Below are 24,319 nucleotides of genomic sequence, written 5' to 3'. Positions count from 1 at the left end.
AACCCATGTCTGGGGTCAGAACCTGGGACAGGACAGGAAAGCAGACTGGCAGCTCCTTCAGAAGCAAACCCAGCACCCTCCTATGGTCCCTGTTTGGAGCCCTGATCCCCACGTGGTGAACTTAACAAGCTGTGGGGCTTTTGAGAGGTGAGGTCCCGCGGCAATCGAGAGGTCAGCAGGGCCAGCCCTCACAGTGACCCTGTCCTCTTGGGGGCCCTGGTTGGGTCCCCAGCGGTGTCACACAAGAGTGGGGAAGCCCCTTGCTGTCATGTCAGCTCCTGCCACCCGACGCCAGTGCTGTGCCAGAGCCCAGCCAAGGCCAGCAGCGCTGTGCCAAGACCTCCCAAGCCTCGAGCGGCATCAACCGCTCTCTTCCTAAAGCCCCCACCTGGGCGCTCACTGCAGGCAGGGTGAACTTAACAAGCTGTGGGGCTTTTGAGAGGTGAGGCCACCCGCCACAGGACCAGCCTGGTCTCCCCAGACAGACGCTTGGACCCCGCGTTCGCGGCCCGTTCTTTGCAAGAGTGACACAGCCATCTGAGAACTCAGCAAATTCAAAGAGACTGAGGACAGAGAGGCCATCTCAGGCTAAGGACGGGTGGCTGTGCCCCACTGGGAGCCTGCTGACGCCCTGCGCTGAAAATGCCTCAAATGGTAAATTTCAGTGGGTACGTTTTTGTTTTGTTTTGGTTTGTTGTTGTTGTTAGCGGGAATCGAACTCAGGACCTTGCACTAGCCAGGCAGGTGCTGTGCCGCTGAGCTACATCCCGGCCCAGTCCAAGTGGCAAATCTTATGTGAAATCTATTTCTCCTTCATCGGAAAAGCAAGGAGATGAGCAGCGTACTCACTGGCTGAACATCTAAACTGCCGCTCTGTTAAGGGTCTACCAGAGATACGACACACCCAAGGCCGTTTTCCCAGGGCGAGGGTCCACAGTCAGGACTCTCGGGACCAGCGGTAACAGAGACCGGCGCGCGGCTCGGGGGTGAGCGCTTGCCCTGTGTGTGCAAGGCCTGGCTTCCGACCGGCTCCAAGAACAAACAGGGCAAATTAGCAGCCATGAGGGCCGAGCCGGCGCCCAGCCTGCCTCGAGTCCTGGAACTGTGGAGGTCCCAGCGCAGGCCTGTCCCTACTGAGCAATTCAAACTTTCATTCTTCGGCCGGAGTTAATTATTAACCATCTGCAGTGATAAATGTCACAGGTCTCAAGGATACCTGAAGAACAGTTGAGCTACAAATCTAAATATTGGGACTTCCTATTGTCCTATTCACACACACACACACACACACACACACACACACACACACAAACACACCCGTGGAGGTGATGATGGGGGCAAAGTGATTTTTGGAATAAAGGTGAGAAAAAGGTTACCAAACAACTGTTCCACACAGTAGGATCCCAGGGCAGATCTGCACACTCCTTATTTCAGTTTTTCCCGTGCAGTACAGATACTTTGCAAGGAAATAAAGAGCTTCACATGTGCCACTTAAGTGATAAAGAATCACCCCGGGGGCTGGGGATTTAGCTCAGCGGCAAAAGCACCTGCCTGGCAAGCGCAAGGTCGTGAGTTCGGTTCCCGGTACCGGAGAAAAACCAAAAAAAACCAAAAAAAAAAAAAAAAAAAGAGAATCACCCCTGTAATCCCAGCACGGTGGGAGGCTGAGGCAGAAGGATCGCAAGTTCAAGTCCCTCCTGGCAGCTGTGCTTGTGCTCTATAAAGCACTTGCCGGCTAAGCCAACAGAGAGGATGTCTTTAGCGTGCGTGTGTGTACACACGTGTGCGTGTCTTCAGGCCCTTGACTCAAACTCCACAGCGGAGGAAGGTGCTAGTGGCCTCCTAGACTGGCTGTTCTGATCTGTAGACAGACCAGGAGGCCATACACGGAACGATCGGGAAACAATGCCAGACCCCGCCTCCTGACACCACCGACGCCCGGGGGTCAAGCTGTCCTGGCGGAGGACGCGCCAGGGGACGCGAAGGAACAGTTCGGGGTAGCAGCAGCCGGCGGGGCAGCCGGGTTGAAACATCAACTCCTCTTTCACTGCTTGTTCTGTACTTACGTCACAAAATAACGTCCACCGGTATCACAGTAAACTGGTTGCTTACTTATTTATTTGTGACACTGAAGGTTGAACCCAAGCCCTCAGACACGCTAGGAAAGCACTTCGCCACTAGCTACAACCCTATACCCCTAGTCCTTCTTTATTTCTTATTTTGAGATGATCTCACTAAGTTGCCCAGGCTGGGCTTGAACTTGCAGTCCTCCTGCCTCAGCCTCCCTAGAGGCTGGTATTAGAGGTGTGCACTAGCCCATCCGGTTTCTTGGCTGCTCCTTTAAAGTAATACAGCGATAGTCCATATTTGGAAAAAAAAAATAGTTAAAAGTGAATGAAACCTTAAAGGAGAAAAAAAGTCAATCACGGTCCTTAAATTTTTTCCCAGGAGGGTTACCGACCCTCCGCTGTGCTACCGTTTGACTCAAAATTCAGGACAGGACATCTCGCAGCTTCCACTAAGCATTCAGGTTTTCAATACTCCATGGTCCTGCTCAGCAGTTTAGATTCTATCCTGGAACCACAGAGCTATTTCTAAGAATCTGCATTTCTCTGTATCCCACATAAACAAACACTGGAAGTCCTCCCCAGAGGGAAGGGGACGTCACACATAACCTGCCAAAGCTGGAGGTGATGAGACAGAGGACAAAGCAACTCCGAACGCTTGACAATGAGAAACCCTATGCTAAGTGTGAAATACACAACTTGGGCCCCAGTTGCTGATCCCGCGAGACAGAAAAATCAGTGGCTTCCAGACAGTGCTCACGGAGGAGACTCCAGGAGGCTGGTGTGCAGACGCACACTTCTGGACCAGCGCTCCTGCACCGGCTTCTGCCCTCCCAGCACTGGCCCGGGTCTTTCTCTACAGCCCTGGCTTTTCCTCCCTGAATCACGGAGGCTACAAACTGGTGCTGCTTTCCGGATCTAGAAAAAAGGACTTCACTGGATCATCGTAAACTTAAATCCATTTCCTTGGGTTTCCTGCTCACTTTGGCAGAATCCTGATAACTAAAAGTGCAATAAGCTATACTGTCACACTTCAGGGTTTTTATAACCCCGCATTTGGGCTGGGGGTGGGGTAGCAACAACCATAAGGAAGTCAGAGGTATTTCGGTGAATTTTGCAACTTGGAGCCGGCCGGAGGACAGGCCAGATCATGTGCTTAAATGGGAAGTGTTACTAAATCTGGGATGACTTCTTGCGGTTTTGGATTTTTTTTTTTACACCAGCATCACTACATTTGTTCAGAAAGAGCCCTTTTTTCCCAGATCATTTTTCCACCACGATATAAAAATATAGTTTCTTTTCACAAAGAAAACATTCCTGGCAGGTTTTAAATGAACCAAAATGAAAAACTAGAAGGCAAATTGATTTTTAATTTACTACCAAGGGCATTTTTGAAAATCCTAAGACTTCCATTAAAGGTCAGTCAATTCCTAAGTATGGCTCCTTTTTCACTGAAAGTCAACCTAATGAAAAACCACTTAATTGATACGCTGAAGTCTCTGACAGTCTCAAGCGGACGAGGGGACGGAGAAGAGGCTGGGGAGGAGAGAAATAATGACAGGGGCCATCCAGAGCTCCTAGCCCGGCATTTTGCTTTGTGAGACAACCTTCCTTCCCTCGCCAAGCGCTGAGCCAACGTGGTGACACCAGTGACACCGAGACGCCGCTCCGGAGGGAGGGAGCTCAGTGCGGAGACTGAGGCCTTGCTTTCAAGACGGTGGGCAGGTTGTATTTCAGATATTCTACCAAGCAGTTTCCAGAAATTGTGACCTGCAGGCTTAAGGTCTAAAAATTTCCTTTGTACTTCTGAAAGTATTAGTTCTCACTTTAGGAACGCCTACATTTTCCTTTAGTATATAAAGCTACATAAATGCCATATCTGTAAGTGGATCAAGGCCATCTCACTGTACGATGTGTAAAAAGTTAAGAATGGATGGTCTTAAGAAAGTTAAGAATGGAAAGTTACAGTTTGGGGTGGTGGTACAGGCCTGTAAGCCAACACTGAGGAGGCTGAGGCAGGATAAGTGCTGCAAGTTCGAAGCCAGCCTGGACTACATAGTAAGTTCAAGGCCCGTTCGGACGACATAGTGAGACCTGTCTCTAAAAACAAGAACTAAATCCATTTTTCTAAACGAATTTATCTAATATCTGGGAAAGCTGAGAGCAGACGAGGGAGAGGGGCTTGGTTAGGTCACATGACCACCACGTTGTTCTTACCTGTATGGGTTTTCTCCCAAGTGACATATAAGCTTGGAGTTACACAGCTATCCTCTGTGTCCACAAGGAGCTGAGCCCAGGACCCCCCTGACATCAGTCCCACAGATGCCCCAGTCTCTTGTACAACGAGCTGTAGCACTTGCAAATAACATACACATGGCCTCCTTTTAACTCACCCCTAAGAGATCTCGGCACCCGATGGAACCCAATGCCATCTAGCGAGCTGTGCTTAGCATTTAGGGAATAATAACCAGGAAAGAAACCTATGCACGTTCAGAACAGACTCAAGTCTTACTTCCCGAAGATTTCCAATCTGCCATCAGGGGAGCTGGTGCTTGTGTGCACAGCCTGGGGACATGAAAAGGCTGCCTGCACCCGGGACTGTGCGCTCGTAAATCCGCGCTTACCTGACACCTCTGCCCGTCCTCTCTTAGCCCAAGGCAGGTGGTCACACTACCCTCGTATCCCTCCCCCAAACAAAGAGGCACGGCCTGGGCTCGTGGGGTTTGTCTCTCCCCGGCTGACCTCCTCCTATGCGCTGCCCTCTTCCCTGCTTGATGCACCATGGATGATGTGCTGCTCATGTTGTCAGTTGTCACTGGTCTGAAGCCACGCCCCATGTCCTTCCCACCTGTCACCTGCAGTGCCTTCCCCAGCGGTGTCTGTACTTGGATGTTCCCTTGGGAATGCTAATTCACAGCCTCTCTCCTTTGGGCCCTCTTCAATGTCACTTCAAGATCCCTGGAAAAACATCCCTGGGCTTGGGAGTCTAATAGATCTCAGCTTAGATCCAGATTCTTACCTTGGGCTAGCAGAATGATCTTTCTGGGAGTTATCTGACCGTGCTAGACCTCGCTGAGTGCACACCTGGACACTAGGACAATAGTGACAATTCCCTCCTATTGGGTGACTGGAAAGACTGAAGTTGCCATACCAGGCCAGGGTCACCAGGCACACACTTCTCAGAGCCCCTCTGGCACCCACAGCACGGCTCTCAATTCCTGGCTGAAACTCCTTTTCCGCCATGTTTCCCATGACCTAGGCTTTTGACATGTTCCACGTGCCGCCTGGGGACTCCCATGTTTCCGGCACACCTTCAGGAGGTGCGGTTCTACATCATGCTTAGCACATCTGTCTTAATTTTGCACTTGCGGTGTTTGCACATCTGTGTTTAAAAAGTTTTGCTTTTCTGACGGTTTTGGATTTCAGATTTTCAGATCAGGGATGTTCAAAGCTGTATGTGTCTAAAAAAAAAAAATTAAAAAAAAAAGCTGTATGTGTCTCAGACATTCTTAAAAGAATTGGATTCTGCAGCACACTTTGTGGTTCAGGTTGGAAATAAAAATCTATCTCAGTAAGAGAATTTTAATAACATAGTTTTCCTGCATGATATTAGCTGGGAAGGGAGGGAAATGCTAGGGACACCTTGAAGATAGGCTCTGTTCCGAGACCACACTGCAAAGGCACAATGGTGGGGCCCCCTGACAACCTCACTGCTGTGAGAGAACCTTGAGGGTCTGAGCCACGGGGCTTGATGACACGGAGGGGTGAGCAGGGGACAAGAACCAACTAACTGCCATTGCTCCACGAAAAAAATGTATCCCGAGACTCACTATGTAGCCGAGGCTGGGCTTGAACTCACGGAGGTCATCCTGTCTCAGCCTCCCAAGTGCTGGGATTGCAGGTGTGCGCTACCACACCCAGCAACTGTGGCTATTCCTCTTACTCCGAAGTCTGGTGGATAAAATGGTTACTTCACACATCACACAGTTGCCTTGGCAAGATGTGTTCTAATGCCCATGTCTCTTAGTGGAATCCCATTCTTTCCAGGCCTGCGGTGCCTCAGAGGGAAGTGACTTCAAGTCTACTTCATTGGGTACAGAGCCTCTCCTCTTAGAAAGGTGACTGCCCCAGGAAGCCAGCTCTCTGGTGACACTGGCAGGGTGTAGATATGGCTAAATAATTTCAACAGACGGCTCTTGCTACAGACTGGGTAGGACACCCAGATATGTCTCCATAAAGCCAAAATTACTAAGAACAGGTGACACCTGGGAAGAAAATAAGTGCCAGTAGGTTGAAAGACAAAAGCCACACACTGCTCAGCTTTCCCCTCTAATAATTATGCAGACTCAAGGAATAATGGTGCACGTTTCTAAAGCAACAAAGAAAGAAATATGTAAGATACATTTCCAACAAGATGTCCTGGTGTCGGGGGATGGCGCATGCTTGTAATCTCAGTACTCCATAAGGCTGAGGCAGGAGGATTGCCAGGAGTTCAAGACCAGCCTGGGCTACATAGCAAGTTCAAGGCCAGCCTCAACTATGTAATGAGACCCTGTCTCAAAAAACCAAAACAAAGCAAAAGATCCGCAAGGAAAGTGAGCAGGTGCTAGGAGCCCACCTTCCTATAAAACCTGGTGTCTCCGCGCTGGATGGAATGGAGCAGGGCCTGTGAAATGCTGCCCTTTCAGAGCGCAGCTTGGGCTCTCCCAGTGACTGAGGTGTGAGCTATAGTGAGTGACTGTGAATTTGAGGGGATAGAATGAGTTCCTTCACCTCTTTCTAGTCTGGCTCCATTTGGAAAAGATGAAAGACGATGATTAAAGCAATACCTTAAAGACAGATGACGCTGTATGAATTTCCGAGGTCCCTACCTACTGGTTCTACTTGGCCTCTAAGTAAACACCTCCCTCCCCAACAACAAGGAAACTCAGTCTAGAGCTTTGGGAGGCGGCCGAGTGACAGAGGCCACACTAGCGGCTGGCTCCCCAAAGTCTCTGGAATCACACGCTTAGGGTTCTTCCAAAGTCTCACCAGGGTCTGTGTTAGTAAAAGGTGGACTATTACACCCCGCTAGAGTAGCAGGAAAGATCATTTTCATTATATATAATTATTATAATACTTCCTGAGTAATAAACCTTATCTTTCCAGTGACAGTAACAAAATAAAAATTTGTGGTTTTTTTAGGCATGCTAGATCTTCTGGATTTTCATAACAGTTGGAATCTTAAAAGTCTGTATCCTTTTAAAATTGGCCTCATCGCCGGGTGTGGTGGTGCCCGCCTGTAATCCCAGCACTTAGGAGGCTGAGGTAGGAGGATCACTATGTTTGAGGTTAGCCTGTAAGTTCAAGGTCAGCTTGAACTGCATAGCAAGACCCTGTCTCAAAAGAAAAAAGTATGGTTTTGCCAACTGTATTTATATGTCCATGGTTACTTCTGTACACAAAAGTGCTGAAGTTTCACGACATTCTCGGGAAGAAATTGGGTAGCACGTTGCTAATACGCTACTCCTACCAAATGATTTCAGAGTTCCTCGGAAATTTAGATTTGCACAAGTTATTAGGATGTGACCTTTCCCTTAGATTTCTTATTTTAGGATCAACTTAACGTGGTATTTCCCCAGTGGGAGCTGCTGTACTTCCTTGGCAGATAAGAAAAATAGCAATCACAAATTACAGTGAGTAAACTGGCGAAATGCAGACTTCTGTGATGCGGACGAAGCTGGAGTCTTAAAAGGCGCCCATGGTGCGTATCCCTTGAGTTGGAAAGGAAAGCGCAGGGGCTCGCTAACAAAAGAAAATCGGAGTCATGCCATGGTGGTATTTCCCTGAAATTTATTCCTAATTGTTTCTTGTCCAGGCTACCAAGTCTCATGACTTTTAAAGATTATTAAAGACGTTTACGTCACTTAATTTCCTATGTCTTGCCTACTGGGAATATAAAAGGTTAAAAACATCATATAATTTAAATTATTTCAGATCACAGGATCTGGAGAACAAGAAGTTCATGAGTTTGAAGGGGGAAAAAAAAACTAGAAGAAAATGAAAGAGGGGCTGGGGATTTAGCTCAGCGGCAAAGCGCCTGCCTGGCAAGCTCAAGGTCATGAGTTGGATTCCTGGTACTGGAAGAAAAATGAAAAACAAACAAACAAAAAAAAGAAGAAAATAAAAGATATTACAGTTATCCCCTTTTGCCCCATGGAATAATAGTAGCTTTCACTTTTGAGCTCTTACTATATAATATTTCAGTATAATTATACACATTATTTTTAACATATAAATTATCGGAAGTAACCAAAGAACCAAGCATGCCCTGACTAGAACTATAGAGCTCGTAACTGGCTCCAGATTTGTCTCCAACTCACAGCGATCCTCTTGCCTCAGCCTCCTGAGTGTTCAGACTGTGAGTGGGCACCATGTTGCCCAGCTCTTCATTTTAAAAGATATTAATTATATAATTTCCCTATGCTATCTTTATTATAAACTTATTCCCTCAAAGGTTCAAACCAAAAATGTAAAATATTGATACTTATCCCTCCGTGGTGTTGGGGACTAACACTTATGCCTGCTAGGCGAGCAAGGGCTCTACCGCTGAGCTACACCCCCAGGCCTCTAACATAATTGAGTTTAAATATTTAATATTTTAATATCTTAATATTCAAAAATTTTTTAGAAGTTGACTTGTATCCATCTGTATGGAAGCCCTACATTTTTTTTGTTGTTGTTGTTTGTTTTTTTGTTGTTTTTTTTTTTTCCCCGGTACCGGGAATCGAACTCATGACCTTGCACTTGCCAGGCAGGCGCTGTGCCACTGAGCTAAATCCCCAGCCCCTGGAAGCCTTACGTTGTTAAACCTGCATTTTCAAAAGCAGTGGTTTCTTCCTATTAACTAGCAGCACAAGGCCTGAAAAAATCTCGAGGGGCCTGCAGCACACAGGCTTTATGCTTAATTTAAATCTGCAGATTTAAGTAATGGCAACTTCTTTTTAAACAACAAAAAGCCATGGTGTTTATCTGCTCCTTAAACAAGTGGGGACGTTCTTTGGCCTCCGCCGCAGCACAGCCGCAGAAAGTGATAATTCATGAGACAGACAGACAGAAGGACAGACAGAAGCTGCCTAACCTTAACCTGCGAGGTTTTGCTACTAATGTACCCACAGGCCAGTGCGCTAGGTCACAAAAACCAGGAACATAAAAGGAAGGGAGCTGCCCGGGCACTTTCCCTTCCACACTCCTTTCCTGGCAATTTATCTGAAGGAAAGCATTTTTAAAATGAAATGAAATAAGTACCTGAAGATATGCATGATAATGAGTGTCAGAGTCAGCGGGACTGTAACTGTAGAATAACAATACAAACGACAAACACCTGAAATCTGGTTTCGCAAATTAGGTAATGTCACTGAAACAGATCCTCTGGACACACCTGAGAGCCACGCAGAAACAAAGTGATAGGTAGGTGACCTAGCAGGCAAAGAAATGAGTAAAAGTGCTACCTGGATTCTGCCAGTAGATAAATGTGTACAGAGCAGGGCACGGAGGTGCACACCTGTGATCCTAGAACTCTGGGAGGCTGAGGCAGGAGGATCGAAAATTCCAACAACTGAGTGACTTAGTGAAACCATCTCAAAAAATAAAAAAGGGCTGGGGATGTAGGTCAGTGTGAAGGCCGTGGGTTCAATCTCCAGTACCAAGAGATGATAGATAGATACATAGATACATAGATAGATACATAGGCAGACAGACATGTTAACAAGGACTGGAAGAAACTAAGGAAGTAAGAATAGTCTTTGTATAAGTAAGTGTGAGCTTTTTCATAGCTGTTCAGTAATAAATTGCTTTAAAAGAAATTAACATGGGCTGGGTTGTAGCTCAGTGGTAAAGTGTGTATTTTTCACGTGTAAGGCCCTGGATTCAATCCCCAGCACCACCAAAAGAAACACAACAAAACAAACAAATAAGTAAGGCAATGTACAATGAAACAAACTCATTAGCCAAAATTCAGAAGTCAGTGGGCCTAGTGCTGAATCTTAGTTCCAAGGGTACCGTGTACCACCTGCCCACCCTAAGATCTGATCTACGCTGAACCCCAAAACCCTGCCACTCAGGCGGAGGGGCAGCCAGGCCACGTGTCCAGAGGGCAGGCCCGGCCGCTGGCCGCACGTGCGCAGACAGAGACGGCAGGGGTGAGAGGGATCGTGAGCCCTATTAGTTCTCTACGGAACCGCGGCCTGCCCCGTGCAGCACACCTGCAATTGAATTCTCCAGTCATAAAAGCACTGGGACCAAAGGAGCTCAGCTATCTTCCATCTAAACCCCTTTGCTCCTTATCACTTAACATATTTCTTATGGGGCTTTCTCCTTTTTTATAGATTCATTTGTGTTAGTTATAAATTAACCTCACAAGTCAACTCTCCCAGCCACCCATTCTATTTCCTGTTCATCAGGCTTTTTCTTTTTCACCTGTGCAATTTAAGGCATGGGGGTGATTTGAACTGTCAGTAGATAAATCACGTCCCGAGAATCCTCGCCACATTAGAAAAAAAAGTCTGCTAAGGATAAATGTCCTGAGCAGAGGCTGTCTTCAAGGTGGATGCCCTGGCAGGAAAGTGGACTAGAACCACGGAAGATTTCTGTTATTTCTTTCTTACTTTTTAAAAATTGGGGTCAGATAGACACAGCATCAATGATTTCTTTTCGGCAGATTTTAAAGGGTGAAGTTCAGGGGCAATGCTGCATGACCAAGCTGTCCAATGTTTTCATTTTGCAAAACTGAAACTCTGCCTCCATTCTGCCCCCTCCTTCTCTCTCTCCTCCCCTGCCAGTTCTTCCTCTCTGTCTCTGTCTCTCTCTCTGTCTCTGTCTCTCTCTCCAGCTACTTTAGGTCCATCTTCTGTTATTGCAGGTTTCACCCCAAAGCTGGGAACTCACACAGTTTACTGAGACGGCTGGAGATGCGACGTGCCCCTTCCCCCCACCCCCGCCCGCCAAATCAGGGTCAAATTCCAAATACTTCACATTTCGGTTTTCATGCCAAAACAACTGAGTTTAGACCACTCGTTTTTAGATGCTGAGGTACACATCTGCCCTTTGTCTCCTGAGTTCGGCCTTTCTATTTTAAATGGAACCAGGCTTTTGGAAGGTTAAGTAAATTCTCTAGGCAGCCTTCCTGCTGTCACTGACTTCCGTGGGCAGCCGGGCTCGCTCAGCACTGCCTGTGCTCACAGAATTCCTACAACAGTTACCTCGCCATTCAGATAGGAGGCTGAGGTCTTGGTTAAGTCTCCTCTTGCCGATAAAGACTGCTGGAGCACGAGATGATTCATGAGCTCCAGATGCATCCCCAGTTCTGGCGGGACCCTTCCCACGGCACCCCGGCTGCCTCCAGCTGAAACAGGCTAAGCGGGGTTCCCGAGGAGGTGCAGTTTGAGGAGCTGTGGTTGGCTGTGGTTTCTTTTGGCGGGGACCTTGGGAGCTGGGCTAGTGTCGTCCTGTGGGCTGTGCCCCAGCCCCGTGGAGTCGCCCGCTCACAGGTCTCCCAGGGGAGTGAGGACTCGGCTTGTCTGGGGCCTTGGTTCAATCTTAGCTCCCAAACAAACGCAGAGAAGAGGATTTCCAAACGCTGCTCAGGAATGGCCCAGATGAGGATGCCCTGCTGCACCTCCTCAGATTTCACACAGGCAGCAGCGCCGCTCCACGGGTTAGCGAAGACGCAGTGAGAGGGATTACTCAGGGCCTCCACTGTGACTTTTTACAAACTTATTTGACGGCTGGGTGTGGCTCAGGACTGAGTGGTTGCCTAGCATATTTGAGGCCTTTCCTTCTAGCCCCAGCCCCGCAGAACAAAACCAACAAAAACAACCTCATTGCTCTGAGATGCTGCAAGGCAGAGCGAAGTTAAGGGGGAGAGAGTTCCCACGGGTGGACGCCTCTCCCCGGCTCCCACGGTGAACAGGGTGTGACCAGCTTGGTTACCCAAACAAGTAACCAATGGCAGCCCGGTACCGTCAACCACCCCTACACCTCACCAGCCGTCCCCCTAACGTCCCTTTTCTGTTCCAGGGTCCCACGAGGCATTCAACTGCCACACCTGTCTGTATGCAGCAGCTCCTGGCCCCTTCCCGGCCTCCTGCATCCCGGGGCACAGGTGAGCTGTGAGCTGTCCCTGATGGGGTTCAGCCCTCCAGTGATCCCACAGGGAAGGAGGCCAAAGGCACGCGGTGCCCCTTGCAGGGCACCGTACAGGGGGACAGGGCTCAGGGCCTCTCGTTATTACTGACTGATCTTGGCCACTTGGTTGCGGTGGCGTCTGTCAGCATTTTCTACTGCACAGTTATTATTTTTCTCTATATAATCAATACACACTTGGGGGAAACAGTAAGGTTATGCAAATGCTGTACCCTGCTCTCCTTACCCTGCACCCCACACACGTTAACGTCAGGACTTGCTGATGCTTCTGGAAGGCAGCATTCTCTGCCTCCCTGCCTCCACTTTGTTATGTATTTATTTAGTGATTTTGTGCATCAGTCTGAACACTTCTGTGCATATTTGAGGAGGGCTATATTGCAAACCTACAGCCGCTCTCTCTGAAACCATCCCAGCGCTGGCCACTGCAAGCTCTTTCAGCCACACCCTCACTCCCTGGCACCCCCAGGCTGAACTGTCCTGGTCCCAGCTGCGGCACCGACCACTTCTCCAAAGTGTCCTGGATTCTTAGAAAAGGAAATAGTATTTGGAAACCATGTCTGGTTTGCTGCAGGGTGACTCCCGCTGCTAGGCCCCCGAGGCACCAAGTGAAGACACACTCCTGCGTAAGCTGACCCCACTTCAGCACACACCCCTCTGGATTAGCTTTGGTGTGGATCTAGCTAACAGTTCTTGTTTTCCATGAGCAACTTGTTCCGCTACAGAGTTCAGGAAAATGAGCCATCCTATACCTTCCCGGATCACTGCAGTCAGGAGTCCTGGAACTACCTACTCTCATAAAGTAATGCGTAGTCTCTGCCCCAGACGCACTTGGGGACTAAGGAACTTGCTTGAACCCTACGATCAAGCCACGCAGGAATAAATGCTCAGCCACTGAACTCACACCCCATCCAGACAGGCAGAGAGGAAGGTGCACCGGTGTGGGGAGCCATGTACAGGCAGAAGTCCTTCCTCGGTGGAACCTATCTGGCCCAAAAAAGCCACTTTCTCTAGTGTGGCAGAGATTAGTGAGTGCGTGGCCTACCGTGAACCAGGCAAGATATACAGTGTTTATCTTAATTATAAACATCAGAAGATCCTACAATGATGTATTTGCAATTATTAATTGGGTAGAAAGAGAAGAGGAATGTAAAAGAGATTTCTTGCTTAGGATTCGCATTATTTCTCAACTTCTAGATCATCTTCCTATCTTTGTTTTGTCTCAGACAAATCTATTACTGCTAGCTCCAACTGACCAGTAAATTACACTGCAGAATGCATAACAGCTAACTCACTTTACAGCGAGATGGTGCAAAGGACTGTCACATTCTCTTAAAAGGGCACTTTGAAACACAAATTTAGTGTAATAAATTCTGATTTTACCTACTGTTAAAGGGCGACTCTTGTGTGAGAAAACAATCTTCTTGTGATCTGGGGTGCAGAGCTGGCGCCTTTCAGATCTGAAGGATTAAAAGGAAACACGATTTTCAATCCACACACATATTCCAAATCCTCAGATAACCCAGGCCGCCAAAAAGCACATACACAAATACATGACTTTCTCGGTAGCCCTCAGCCTGAGTCGATAATGCTTTGTGTTCTCTAGAACAGTGACGGCGAACCTTCCAGAGCTTTCAATGATACGAACTGCCCGCTGCCATAAGTTCGCCACAATTGCTCTAGAAGTAACCAGCAAACCACCAAATGACTCCTCATAAACCTTGTGGGGCCGGAGAATCTCCCCAGAGTTCCTTAGAGACGGGTGTTCCATGCACTTCTCCCACCTTCCCAGGTTGCTCGCTCGTGTGAGCCAAGGCCTGGCTCTGGTGCCTCTCCCCGGTCACAGTAATGGTACCTGCGTGATAGTGCAGACTCAGAAAAGCTAGACCTTACAAGGCTCAGTTCCCTCGAAGGATGCATGTTGGGTAACGGACGTATTCTGCAAAGTGAGGATTTCCTGAGGCCCTAGATGGGAGTGGTAGCAGTCCCCAAGGAAGGGGCAGCTGTGGGCCACAACCCAGAGCAGGGAATCAGCGGCCCCCACACTGCCTCGTCTTTCGCAGGACTCGTCCGCAGAGACAAAACAGCCTCCGTGCCAGCGGCCTTATCAGGAGGGCTGGACGCCAGCACATCTGACCCAACACACCCTCTCGCTCTGTTACTTCTGCGCCTTCCCACTTGGAATTTACAGCGTAGTTCCCTTCTGCTGCCTGATGCCTGGCAGAAGAGCAATCGGTCCCCAGGATAAACAGCCTTCCCGATTTGTTCCTTCCGATATGACAACGCATACACTACCACCAGTGTAGTTCACCTGTTTGTTTTCTCCAGCATGATGGAGCGCTTCTGTTTGGAAATTGAAAGTATCTTCATGTAAACTTGACATTAATAACAAAGCCACAAGTCTGCTTTCAGGATGGGACATGGCCCCATAGGAAGCGCATCCATGTGTGTTCTGGATTCTGTCTGCCTGCTCATCTGCGACCCAGTGACTGACACCAACACCGCTAAGCTGTCGGTCAGAAACCAGGAACGGTCGTCGTTTGTGAACTGGCTAACACACAAAGGCAGCTTTATCTGTTAGGAGACTCGCTTTGATTTTTTTTTAACACCTAAGGCAACTGCTAAAAAGAGTTCAAATATGTACAAAAAAGAATATTAACAAAGAAATTTTTCAACAAAATCTCTCTGAAAAATTGAGCCATACTGGTGGTCCTTGGTATTTGCCTGATTTGGAGTCCTCATGAATTCATTAAGAAGTAGGCAGGAAGAAAGTAAAGATTTTGTGGAAACTTTCTATTCCTAGCTTGTAGCCCCAAGACTGGATGATACAGAAAAGCAGGGCAGCTCATATACTATCTTTTTTTTTTTTTTTTGTGAGGCAGGGTCTCACTATGTCGCCCCGGCTGCCATTGAACTCAGGGCAACCCTCCTGCTTCAGCATTCTGAGTGCTAGGATTATAGGCATGTGCCACAACACCCAGCAGCTCACACTATTTTTAAGGCAGGCAGAATCTCACAGCCTTTCCCAAAGGCCACTCCTGTTCCTGAGAATCTTTCTGTTCCATTCAGAATTACAGTATACCTGGACATGGTAGTGCACACCTGTAATCCCAGCACTCAAGAGGCAGGAGAATCTCTGTGAGTTCCAAGCCAGCCTGAGCTAATAGTGAGTTTAAGGTCACCTGGAATATACAGCGACACTTTGTCTCAAAAATCCAGTCAATCAATCAATCAATGACCACTTTAAGTTTTTAAAAGTAACCTAATACTGACATGAAAACCTGACCCAAAAAAAGCCGGACATGGTGGAGCACGCCTGTAATCCCAGCACTGGGGAGGCTGAGGCAGGAGGATCGTTGCGAGTTCAAGACCAGCCTGGGCTACAAAGTGAACTGCATAGCAAGACCCTGTCTCAAAAGGACAAAAAAAATTAATAAATAAAATAAAACCTGATCCAAAAAATCAGTCCTACTTATCAATACTGATACAAAATTTTTATTTGGTTTTCTTTTTTTTTTTTTTTTTTTTTTTTTTTTTGAGACAGGGTCTCCCTATGCAGTTCAGGCTGGCCTTGAGCTCACTTTATAGCCCAGGCTGGTCTTGAACTTGCAATGATCCTCCTGCCTCAGCCTGTGGAGTGCTGGGATTACAGGTGTGTGCCACTATGCCTGGCTGATACAAAATTTTAAGTAAAATGCTCATTAAATAATTCAACAGCACTGTATACTAAAAGAGTAAATTACCATAAGCAAGCTGGATTTACCTCAGCATGGCAAATGGGATTTAACACTAGAAATATATTAAAACATGTCAGAGCACCAGGTCAAAATATAAAAGAAAACATGATTATCTCAAAAAATGAGCACGTGTGGCGATGAGCCAAGGACATCAGAACTGCACAGCCACCGGCACCGCCCAGCTGCTTAACTGAGTGCTGTTCTCCAAGGTCCCCACTTGCCCCTTAGGCCCTGTTTTTTTGTCCCTGTCTGAACCTCAGGTGTAGGTGCCAAGGGGTCCCTGGCTGATCTGCTGGACCTGCCGATCTTCACAAGTGGTGCACTGGCAAGTGCTTCACTGGCCCTACAGACATGGAAATCAGACTCTGGTTTGTGGGTTTGCCAATTTCAGCCACATAAGTACCTCCTTAGTGACTGATTTCAGGCCCCCAACCTGAGGTCTGAGGACAACTGGGGAGAGATTCTTGGTAGCATGCGGTGCAGCACAATGCCCATGGCTACAACCTCAACAATGGGCACCCCCAACAGTGTAAGGCAGCTATGAAGCGATGAGGTTTGTATGGTTCTGACCCAGTGTTTTTAATGCAGTCTGCCTAGTTGGAAATCGATGACAACTTAATTTTCAACAAGGTTGTGCATAACAACTGGCTCTCTGAAGACCTGAAAATCCAACAGTTGACCTTCACAAGCTAGTGTAAGTGAACTCCAACCATCCCGGCTCTGCCTCTGCACAGCTCAGTGTTTTATCGTCTCTACTTGGACCTCCTCCCTTGCTACTGAGCCCAGTGTCTCCTAATTCTCATTTTACCTTCTGACCACCTTTTCTGCTACCTCTCTTTCTGAGATGTCAGGGTTTTGTTGCTGTTGCTGGTGTTTTTGTTTGTTCTTTTTTTTAGTGTTGGGGATGGAATCCAGAGCCTGGCACGTGCTAGGCAAGCACTCAGCCACTGTGCTGCAGCCCCAGCCCTGAGATTTTGTTCTGCCCCTGCCCTGAAAGCTCTTCCTTACCTTCTTCTTCCCACTTGTCCTTGGCACTCTGACACACAAACACATCTATTTGCTTAGCTCCCAAATCTTTATCTCTAACCACAACTTTATGTGTATGCATGTGTGTGTGTGTGTGTGTGGTACCAGGGATGGAATCCAGGGCCTTGGCAGTGAGTTACATTCCTAGCCCCCCCCCTTTTTTTTTTCATTTTTCTCTGGTGCCGGGAATCGAACTCATGACCTTGCGCTTGCCAGGCAGGCACTGTGCCACTGAGCTAAATCCCCAGCTCCTCCTAGCCCTTTTTATTCTTATTTTGAGACAGGATGTCACTAAGTTGCCTAAGTGGGCCTCAAACTTGCAATCCTCCTGCCTCAGCCTCCAGAGTGCGGGGTCTAACAGCAACTCTTCTCTAAAGTTCTAAGTCTGTATTTCCAACATTCTAATGAGCATCTCAGACGTCCCAGGTACAACATTCCCCCTCTGAAGAATGAAAGCAGCTCAAGTCTCCACCTTGGTGGACTGTTCCCCTCTCCAGACTTTCAGAGGAATCCGTGCTTTACCAGGGTCCTCGGATTTGAGGAGGAGACTGGACTCAGAGCCACTTCCCTCTTCCTGTCGGCTTTTGATGTGTTTTATTCTCCCAACTACCTGCTCTCCCGCATCTCCCACTCTACCACGCCGTCCCTTTCCTGCTCAGTGAACCAAACTCTCCCCTCTCCTCCCTGTCCAGTGCTCAGGCCTCATGGCACTTCCTGCCCTCCCTGAAGCTCCAGAGCTCGCACCCAGGAGCTGCCGACCGGGCCCCTTGTAAGGGGGGGGGAAGGGGACGTGGCGCTGTCCATCCACAAGGCTCCCTGCTTGTCAGGGAGGGCGGACTGCACAGCCTCCCAAAGGACCGACTCTTCCCCCTAACTAAACAGTCAGCCCCCCAGGTGCAAGGGCCACAGGCTTTGAAAAGTCTCGTGTCCTTACTGAACGAGCGCATAGACTCTCCTGTCACTGTTTCCAAACACTCAGTGTGACAGCTATTTGCACGGTGTTCACACTCAGAGATGGCTGAAGTCACAGGGCACTGGGCAGGTGTCACGCACAGACATGCACCGCTGTATAGAGAGCGCAAGAGTCAGAGTTCGGGTACACGGGGAGCGGGTCTTGGAACTGAGTCCTGTGGATACCGAGGCACAGCTACGTGTCCCTGCTGTCCCGCCCCTCTGCCATCTCAGAGCGAGTGTGTGCTGGGCTGGATGGGCAGTTACATCCTCTCCCGAGGGTCACACCAAACAAAAGTGACGTATCAGCTGACCTCCACATTCTGAGATCACAACGTACAGTGGCTTTCCTTGTATTAAAAGGACTTGGAGAGGGAGGGGGAGCGAGAGAAAGGAGGGAGAGAAAGAGAAAGAGAAAGAAAAAAGAAAGAAGAACCTTCCTTCCTTCTGGGGCTTACTGCGCAAGGCTGAAGCCCTGGCGATGGCATTTACCTCGCACAGCGGCACGAGGAGCTTCCACACCGGCAAGCTGCTCACTACTGACAAGACACAGCTGGCCAGCAGTGAGCGGTCTAACCCCAGCCCGCTGCCCCCGTGTGAGTGCGACGCGCGCAGTGGGGCAGGCGGCCCAGCTCCCTGGTCCTCTGGAAACTTAGGATCTTGTGCAAGATGGCACGGCTAGGTTCACGTTGCCTGGTTGGGATCCTAGTTTTATCCCCCGGGGGGCTACTCAGCCTGTCTTTCCCTGTCTTCATCTGACCTTACTACTGTATATCTTATATGGTTTGGGGGAGAATAAAATGAGACAATGTGTGTAATGTGCTTACAATAAAGTCTAATACAAAGTATGGGTTCATAAGCATTAATATTATCAATACTAAAATAATAACTAATTTTAAAATTATAATTATAAATTATAAAAAGTAATAGGTTTTTGATGCTTGAGTTAATTTTAAAAACAATCCTGCCAAGCATGGCACTGCACACCTGGAATCCCAGCACTCAGGAGGCTGAGGCAGGAAGATGGCCGAGTTTGAGGCCAGCCTGGACTACATAGTGAGACCCTGTCTCAAACAAACAAACAAACAATCAAACAACACCAAAAGGAACATGGCTAAGTGACAGCCTGGCTGAAGATTCATCTGTGGAACAGACTGATGGGCACAGTGAGTGGGAAGAGGCTTCTCTGCACACGAGGTCCCACACTTCCATTTGTAACTCTGCAGGAAGCTAAGTCACCCTGGTGAGGAACAGTATTCAGAGGTCAGACGTGGTGGGTCAGGCTGAACCCGACACACAAATCCCCCCCCCCCATGCAGCCGCACACATGAAGATGCAACAAAGGGCTGGATGACAGAGATTACCTGCTGCGTGCCCCATGTGAGAAAAGGAGGGCAGAAACTCAGGTTGTTAAGGACAACATGAAGTCACCACCACAGTCACCGTGGGGGGAAGGATCCATCAGTCAAGGCCCATTGACCCCTCTGCCAATGTGAGAGTTAGTAATTTAAAACTTGTTTTGAGAAAATCAGTGATAGCCAGACATGGTGGCCCAGGCCTGTAATCCCAGCACTAGGAGGCTGAGGCAGGAGGACTACCTTCAATTCCAGCCAGCCTGAACTACATAGTGAGACCTTGTCTCACAAACAAACAAAACAAAAATCACTGAGAGCTTATTTATAAGTGGCACCCGATTTTGATTTTCCCAGATAATTTTTAATTTTAACATTAATTTTATTGGTACATTTTAGATAGACATAATGGTAACATTCATCACAGGGAATTTGTACCTGTGCATGATACATTTTGCTCCTTCTTTTTCTCTGCTTTTCCTCCTCTCCCTCAACCTCTTCCTGTCCTCCTTTACAAAAGCTTTGTTTCCATTTTTCCTTCTATTCTCTTTTTTCCTGTCCTTTCTCTCTCCCCTCCTAGTTCCCCTTCCCATGTGAACATTTTCTTCCTATTTCACAATATTTATACATTTCAGTCCTGATTTACCCTTTCAGATTCTCACACTAGAGATACAATGCAATATTGAAACATGTGTGCCCAATTTATTTCACTTAAGAGTATGGTCTCAGGGTGCATCCAATTAGCGAGAAACGTCTCAAGCTTTTCCTTCTTTGTGGCAGAGTAGTACTGCATCGTATAAAAATATCACATCTTTATCCATTCACCGTTGACGGGCATTGGGCTGTTTCCAAGATTTAGCTATTACAAACTGTGCCACTGTAAACATGGGTGTGCATATATCACTGTGATATAATGCTTTTAATTCTTTCAGGAAGATACCAAGCAGGAGAATAGATGGAATCTCTAGTCCTATTTTTTAGAGGAATCTCCACACTGATTTCCACAACAGTTGCGTCAGTCTAGACTTCCACCAGTGGTGAAGGGTTCCTTTTCCCCTCCAGCCCCTCCAGCATTTGTTATGGGTTGATTTCTTGATGACAGCCATTCTTCCTGGGGAGAGATGGAATCTCAGTGTTGTTTTCATTTGTGTCTCTTAAATGACCAGTGATGGTGAACATTTTTCATATATTTATTTGCTGTTTCTATTTCTTTATGTGAGATGTGTGTATTCATTTCAGATGACAATTTTTGGATTGGGTCTTTAAACTTGGGGAATCTGATTTTTTTGAATTCCTATGTATTCTAGATTTTACTCCTTTTTTTGTTTTGTTTTGTTTTTTTGGTTTTTCTCCGGTACCGGGAACCGAACTCACGACCTTGCGCTTGCCAGGCAGGCGCTTTTGCCGCTGAGCTAAATCCCCAGCCCCTTAGATTTTACTCCTTTGAGGAACAGCTGGCAAAAGTTTTTTCCCACTCTGTGGGTTGTCTCTTCACTCTGCTGGTGGTTTCTTTTGCTGTGCAAAGTCTTTTTAAGAAGATGAGATCCCAGTTGTTGACTCTTTATGATAGTTCCTGTGCAATTAGGGTTTGTTCATGAAGTCTTTGCCTACATCTATGTCTTCAAGAGTTCCACCTATTCTCTCTTCCAGCAGACTTAGTGTTTCTGTTTTAATATTTAGATCTTTGATCTGTTCCAACCTCAGGTTAGTGTATGGTGAGAGATACGGGTCTAGTTTTAGTCTGGCATGTGGAAAGCCAGTTTTTCCAGCACCATCTATTACAGAGGCTATCTTTCTTCCAGTGAAGGTGTTTGGCTCCTTTGTCAAAGATAAGGTGGCTGGATGTGTTTGTAGTTGTTTCTGTATCTTCTAATCTGTCCCACTGATCATCACATCTGTTTTTTTTTTTCCCCCCAGTACCATGCTGTTTTTATCACAGTAGCTTTGTACTAAAATTTCAAGTCAGGGATTGTGTTGCTCCCTGCCTTGTATTTGTTGCCCAGAACTGTCTTTGCTATCCTAGTTCTCTTCTGGTTCCAAACAGATTTTAGGATTGTTTTCTCTAATTCTGTGAGATATGCTACTGGTATTCTGATTGGGATTGCATTAAATCTGTATAACAATTTTGGAAGTATGGCCATTTTCACTATATTTGTTCTTGCTACACAAGAACAAGGGATATCTTTCCATTTTCTGATATCCTGTTTGATCTCCTTTTTCAGAGTACTGCAATTTTTTTTTTTGGTTTATTTTTTGTTTTCGGGAGGCCTTTTTGGTCTTTTTGAGACAGGGTCTCGCTACACAGTTCAGGCTGGCCTTCAGCTCACTTTGTAACCCAGGCTGGTCTTGAACTCACAATGATCCTTCTGCCTCAGCCTCCTGAGTCCTGGGATTACAGGAATGCGCCACCACACCCAGCTCTGCAGTTTTCAATGTAAAGGTCTTTTACTTAATTCCTTAGACTGATTCCCATTTCTTTCTTGTTTTCTTCTTTTTTTTTTTTGATGTGATTGTGAAAGATGTGGTTTCCTTAATTTCTCTCTAAGTGAGTTTGTCATTTGTGTACAGGAATGTGACTGATTTTTGAGTGTTGACTTTGTATCCAGCTATGCTACTGAATTAGGTTATTAAATTTAGAAGTCTTTTGGTGGAGTTTTGGGGTCTTCTATGTAGAGTCTCATGTCATCTGTGGATAATAATAATTTAACTTCTTCCTTTCATGTCTTTCTTCCTTTTATTTCTCTCTTGTCTAATTGCTCTGGCTAATGTTTCCCGAACTATATTGAATAGGAGTGGTAACAGTGGACATCCTTGTCTTGTTCCTGATTACAGAGTGAAAACTTTCAGTTTTTGTCCATTTACTATGGTATTGGCTGTTGGTTTGTCATAGATGGCTTTTATCAGATTGAGATAAAGACCATCTATGCCAATTTTATGTAGGTTTTTATCATGAACGGGTGCTGGACTTTGTCAAAAGCTTTTTCTGCATCTATTGGGACGAACACGTGGTTTTTGTCCTTGGCTCTGTTAATATGGTGTATTATATCTATTGATTTGCAGATGTTGAACTATCCCTGCATCCCTGGGATGAACCCTACCGGTCCAATTTTGTTTGGTTTCAGAAAGAACAACACAACCATTTTTTTCAAGTTAAATTCAGAATAAAAACCCTATATTTATCATTTGATTAGCAGACCAAAGAACACATCATTTCCATGTTACATTAGAGTTCACTGGAGAGAGACATTAGGGCTTAGGAATTAGAGGAAAAGGAAGAGGGGGACAGAAAGAAAGGGATAGAGATAGCAAAGGAGAAAGAATAGGAAATATCAGGAATGGAAAAAGGAGGGAGGGTGGGAAATGAGAACTAGAGCCCTGGGAGAATGAGAGGAGAGAGGGAAAACGGAAGGGAGAGAGATCGGGGAGAGAGAGCCCCCAGAGCCCTGGTCGCGGGGTCCCTCGGCCAGGCCCAGGCATCAGACCTGGTCTCCCTGGGCCTCTCCGTACCATGCAACATGCAGATGCCACCCAAACCACTGGGCCAGAGCGCACACTGTGAGGACACAAAGCCACGCCCCCAGGACGTTACCTGTGCTCTCTGCACTCACACCCCCTCCCTCTGGCCCACGCCTGCCCTCGAGGTCTTACTAGCCGCCTCGCCCCACTGACCGATACTTGGCGAATATCAGAGTCTCATCAACACCTACTGCACACCAGGTACTGAGTCAAACGTTACCCAGGTTTCCATGAAGAGTGTGAGCCATTTGAATAACACACATCGCAAAGCAGCTATTTTAACAAAATATTCTACCAGTCTTTAGGTGAAACAAGTTTTTTCTTTTGCAACTAGCATTTTTCTTCGCCTGTCACCACAAACACTCTAACAGTCTTTCTGAAAGGAAAAGACTGTCCCTTATTTGAATCAAGAACATTCTTACCCCCCTACACACATACATGGGAGTGAAGACACTACTTTTACAAGAGCCCTACAAAGTGCAGTTAAATCTCCAGGAACTTCAGCTGCTAAACGTTGCCGTAGCCGACATTTGTAATCTCGAAGTCACATAGCTTGACTAGAAAAGCTGCTTCAACTTTCACCCACACCAGAATGCCAACCCCAAGACATCCCCCAGTGGCAGTTTTACCAGCTCTTGGCCAATCATGACATCCACCATAGAAGCAAACGAAAGATGGGGCCGTCAGCAGCCTGACTGTGATTTACGTAACTTGTTTCTGTAGAGATTTGCATGGCTTGTGAAAAATATCACGTGCAAGAGGAACTTACTATAAATATTAAAATTGGAAAGAAACGAATGGCTGAGAAGGCATTGGAAAATAGTAATTTCTTTAAAAAGAATTGGGGAACTACAGGTCTGGGGTGTAGCTCAGGGGTAGGATGCATGCTTAGCATGCAGGAGGCCCTGGGTTTAAGGCCCAGCACCAAAAAAAAAAACAAAAAAAGGAATTGTGGAACTGACTGTAAGATGTGTTTTACAACCTAATTTGCATACATATTTCCATAAGTAGAATTACAAAGACAGATGCAAATGAAACAGTATCACTCAGGTTCTGAGACAGCCAATCAGGAAGAAAAGCATTCTGCCCGGTTACTAACACAATAAGGTAGTCCCTTCACCGTGGGTGGCACCTGCACACACAAACCCAGCACGCTGGCACACAGAGAGGCACCCGGAACCACCCGTGCCCCCTACCCCCACATCCGCCACAAGGGCGTTCAGTTCACTGAGTAGCCCAGGCTCCTCTAACTCTGGAGTGAAAGGAGTTGTCTTTCCAATTTGCTATGGAAAGAGATATTTTTAATGTTAATTTTTTGTTTTTTTTTTTATTTGAGGCAGGATCTTGCTAGGTAGTCCAGACTGGCCTTAAACTCACTGTGTAGCCTAGGCTGGCCTTGAATTTGGGACGATCTTTCTGCTTCGGCCTCCCAATTGCTAGGATTAGAGGTGTGCACCACGGGGCCCGGCCAGATAATTTCAATTTTAGAATT

At 47.0% G+C, this 24,319-nt stretch overlaps 1 protein-coding gene across 3 annotated transcripts in view; it reads right to left on the bottom strand.

Annotated features, from left to right (window-relative positions):
- The window catches only part of Pparg (peroxisome proliferator-activated receptor gamma), a 122,180-nt gene that overhangs the window by 83,016 nt on the left and 14,845 nt on the right, over positions 1-24,319 (bottom strand). Inside the window, exon 2 of one of the 3 annotated variants that reach the window (XM_005387017.2) lies at positions 13,629-13,705. The exons of 1 other annotated variant lie outside the window; for it this stretch is intronic. The gene's annotated coding sequence lies outside the window, so the exon portion shown is untranslated. The remainder of the gene's footprint in view (positions 1-13,628; positions 13,706-24,319) is intronic. One more of the 3 variants, XM_005387018.2, reaches the window with a different exon arrangement.

The sequence above is a fragment of the Chinchilla lanigera genome, unplaced genomic scaffold, assembly GCF_000276665.1.
Source record: "Chinchilla lanigera isolate Chin_1 unplaced genomic scaffold, ChiLan1.0 scaffold00028, whole genome shotgun sequence".
Lineage (NCBI taxonomy): Eukaryota > Metazoa > Chordata > Mammalia > Rodentia > Chinchillidae > Chinchilla > Chinchilla lanigera.
The sequence above is the reverse complement of the archived record's forward strand: the minus strand, read 5'-3'. Positions and strand labels throughout refer to the sequence as shown.